At 40.9% G+C, this 4,497-nt stretch overlaps 1 protein-coding gene across 7 annotated transcripts in view; it reads right to left on the bottom strand.

Annotated features, from left to right (window-relative positions):
- adgrl3.1 (adhesion G protein-coupled receptor L3.1) overlaps window positions 1-4,497 on the bottom strand; it is a 124,836-nt gene that overhangs the window by 75,813 nt on the left and 44,526 nt on the right. The window lies entirely within an intron of this gene.

Genomic DNA, 4,497 nt, shown 5'->3' with positions numbered 1-4,497 from the left:
TACCTGTCAAAAAGGCGACATTTACATTAAACATATTCAGATTCTCCCATTGAGATATTTTTAATGAGCATACCAAACCCCTAAAGTCTCTTTTCTTACAATATCATTCAACAATTTGCATAATGAAATATGTATGAGAGCTAATTTAATTTTTATTCCAGTATTCACCTATAACACAGAGAATTAATGTAGGCTACACATTCACTTACTGTGACAAATACTGGTGTCTGTTGCTGAACAGTACAGTACGTCTGTGGTCATGTGAGGGGTTACTGGAGTTTAAAAGGTTTAAAAGTCCATGTTTGGTGATGTCGATCATATTCTAATAACAATACCCGCCAGTCTACTCTCCTCTCTCCCTGCTTTCGTTTTTCTCGCCTCTGTGCTTTTTAATTTCTTGCCCCGGTGCTTTCATCATCGGTCACCTGTCATCGGTGCAAGTTGTGGACTGGCGGGGACACAAAACTGACACGGCACCACCACTCGGCTCACAACACCCACTGATGGACATGATCGGCTGGCCCACAGTGATGAATCAGAGTGCAAAACCCCATGTAATGACCATGCATAACTGCATAAAAACCGTCCCCTAGTTATGATGTCATCACAGGGGAAGATGAAGACAAATACAGGGGTGGATCTATACAATTTTGGACAGTGTGGCCAGGCTGGGGCACAGACCCAGAGAAGGGTGGCACATTTGAAATGCATGTAAAAAGTAAATCAAAACCATTAAAACCATAGTTCTATGAATTCATAAACCATATATTATTAAGAATCAAATTGTTCATTTTGTGTAAAAATGAGACACACGTAATGCTTTGTTTAACTAACTTTGGCTGCGCTCCTTATTTACTCATGGCCGGAAACATCAGAGTTGCACCGTGGTTCCCCCCACCCCCCCACTGAGGTGATTCATGCCTCAAGTGTTTCACAGCAACACAATCAGAGAAATGAATGCAAATATCATGCAGCATTCATGATAAAAAAATCAGAATAACCAATATCAACTATAAAGCACCATAAAAATGTTTCTCAGTATTATTGTAATGAATGACAAATGAAAAACAATGACACATCGTTGTCTTAAATACAGCAATCATCACATTTTGACTCTGGCAGGGATGGCACCAGGGGTAGCCAATCAGATTCTGGGGGTGCCCGGTGCAACCCCTGGCCACACCCCTGCCTCCGCCCATGAATAAACAATTGGAGCTACCTGCTTTACAGAAACTTTGTACTCAGAAACGTTGAACCACTGTCTCAGGTGCAATTATTTCCACAAACAAATTTTTAAGAGAAGAAGCCTGAAAACCAGTAACACCAACAAACCCCGGAGGCTTGTGAACCTGAGCAGTGAAACCACATGACACCATGAAGTCATTGTACAAGGCATAAATAACTGAAAAACAATATATTTAAAAAGCCCTGATGCAGGAACAGGTGGAAGAAAGAAATGAAAGAAAATATGCAAATGGGATTGAAGTGAGCAACAGAGAAAATCTATGTTTTGCACTAGCTGTGGGGATGTGTGTCTGTTTATTTCTGCTTTATGGTACTGCAAAAAAAAGTTCAGTTCTTGAGACTTTCATGGCTGAGTCATAAAGCACTGAGGGTTATTGACTGGTATTTTAAATACAGGGTACAGAGCAAAGATGTGACATAATCTCTTGCGCACTCTAACTCCATGCTATCACTTCCTCTTTCTTTGTCTATTTTTGTCTGCACTACCTTCCTTTGTCCTCTCCCCACACTCTCTAAGCCAAGATAATAAACCAATTTCTTTCTCAGCCTTTGTCTTCTGCCTTCCCGCCAAGGAATTATTCCTCTCTCCTTCTCTTCTTTCGCTGTCTCTCATTTCAACTGTCAGTTTTTTTTTTGTCTGTTTATTTGTCCTAAACCCACTTAGTTGCAGTTTCCTAAGTCACACCCAGATAAATACTGTATTGTAGGCCTCTTATTGCAGGCGTCTTTCTCTCTGTTGGTCCCCTCTCCCTCCTTAATATCTTTCTCATCCTGCCACCCTCAGGGCATCATCTCTAGCCTCCCTCTGTTTCTCTCTTGATCCCTCCATCCTTGGTAAAGCCTATGCTGACGTCATCATTCTGTCTGAGCCAGTAGTCTGAGAGAGATCAAGAAAAGACTCCCTTATGTCCCCAGTACCTACAGCTCCTTCCTTTTTCTCTCTCTCTGTTCCTCTCCTTCCCTCTCTGCCAACGTGTTTATCCAGCAGCCCAACATGACACAAAAACATCAGCAAAAATTCACAATTTATGTCTTCTTGGCAATTTTACCCATGATACCCATGTAGACACACAACATGCGCATACCCCTACACACACTTATTGCTTTATTACAGTACATATTTTCGAATAATTCACGGCTCTATATTTTTTCCTGTGTTTTTCTTGGTGTTGGCAGAAAAGCAGCTTTTTTAATTAGCATGACCACATCAAAACAAGGCAGTGGCCTGGATACCGCCTTGCCTGCTGGCTTTTTTCCCCGCAACGTGCAACACACACACACGCGCACACAAACTATTCACTAACAAAGGCGCGCTATGGCAGGCACAGAAAGAAAAAGCTGCGATGCTGCAGTGGGTGCTGCTGTTATTGTCTGATGTTTTTCACTTTGTTTGGCAGACCTCCCTTCACTCCGTCTCCATCTCTGTTCCTCATATAAACATAACTGACTGATGATTTGATGAGACTGACACTGGCTGAGGGAACGTGTGTGTGGGTACGTGTGTGCATATGTGCAAGCACATGCGTGTCTGTGAGCAGATGTAAACAGACTAATATTTTAGTGTGTGTTTGCCTGCCTGCAAGTGTGTATGTGCTCGAGTGCAGATGTGTTGAAGAACTATATAATTACAGAGCAAGTGAGAGCTGGGAACTAATCCTCATGAGTTGAAAGAGGTGTCTGAGAGTGAGTGACGCACAAAGCCTCAGCACAGTCCTCGAAATTCAACATTCGAATACAGTCAAACCACTCTGCAACACTGGCTGAGTCATCTGCAACACTGCGTGAACATTAATGTATTTAACTTAAACATGCAAAGTTTCAGGGATATCATAAACACAGACAAACACGCACAGACTGTGCTGCTTGAAAATTCCTAAAACACACTGGAACACTGGCAGCACATCCAGGCTGTCTCCAAAATCGCCTTGTATTTTCTGTATTCGGCACTACAGTCATTTTAGTCGAGCGCTAAATGTGCATTGTGGGTGGTGTCCACTATAGAATGCCCTCAAAAACTGGAGCAAAATAATGGAACAAAAACAAGGAGTGAACACGGCACGTGCACAATGTTCTGGTAACAATAGCACAATGTAACATCCCACATTTTGTAGATGCTAAAATTATCACTGCGCGACTCGACAGCTGACAGTGATGACTGCAAATGAAGGTGATGAGTAAATGTTCGAAATTTTAATTTACTGTTCACTGCTCTCTGCATCTAGCTATTATGATATCAATGTCCAAAATGGATTTTGTTAACCATGTTGTAGATAAAACAGTAATGTCAGCATCAGTTGACGGTGCCCAGATATGAATAAAATCCAGTTTTGGTATTAAATTAGAAACATTTAAATGAATAAATCCAAGGCCAGATCTTTCTTTAGCCTACATTACATTAATTTTGGTAAACACTTATACATTAAAACTGTTTGTGATAAAATATCTTGCTCAAGGACACTTCATGTGAACAAAAGGCATCCGGGATTGAGCCAGTAACCCTATGATTAACCTGTCCTATCATCAAAGCTACAGACAGTATACTATTTATTATTGAAGCCCATGGAAATAAACAAGAAGAAAAAAAACCTCAAATCATACCTCCTTAGGTCATGTGACAACAACTGAACCAAGTGACAAATGAGGAAATTCCATTTGCTAATGAAGACTGAAATATGGTTGAATGCTGCAGTAAACCTCTCTGAGTAATACACAGATTTGTTTGCAGTGATGACATCACATCTGAGCTATAGCCTCTGTTCCACTACTTTATGTGACTCATTGCTATTTGTCTTATCAAACCAGCCTTATTAACAATCAGCCTGTCCCCAAGGTTTACCTTCCACAGTCTGCGACAGGTCGGCATCCACTACAGCACTTGCTATTAACTGAATCCTTTAAGCCACACTTATCAGAGTAAAAGTCTCATGAAAATTTAAAAGCACTGATACTTTGGTTTTATTTTCATATACATAAAACTAAGTAAAGCTTCTTCTGATGTCGTTTGTTCAGTGGTTGGTCTGATGTCTCTGATGTTTGAACACTACTGTACATTGTCCAGTCCTCTGCTGCTATTAGAGACCTGACGGAGCTACTGTTCAGTAAGTGCATACACTTGATTCACCCACGGAGACGCCTTTTTCTGTTGAGTATAGGTCTCAAAGGTCCATGGGCTTATGGGAAATCATGTTCATTGAAGATGGCTAAAAAAACACTATACTGTAGGTGACACATATTAAACAACCAATGACATTA

The sequence above is a fragment of the Monopterus albus genome, unplaced genomic scaffold (genome assembly GCF_001952655.1).
Source record: "Monopterus albus unplaced genomic scaffold, M_albus_1.0 scaffold32.1, whole genome shotgun sequence".
NCBI lineage: Eukaryota > Metazoa > Chordata > Actinopteri > Synbranchiformes > Synbranchidae > Monopterus > Monopterus albus.
The sequence above is the reverse complement of the archived record's forward strand: the minus strand, read 5'-3'. Positions and strand labels throughout refer to the sequence as shown.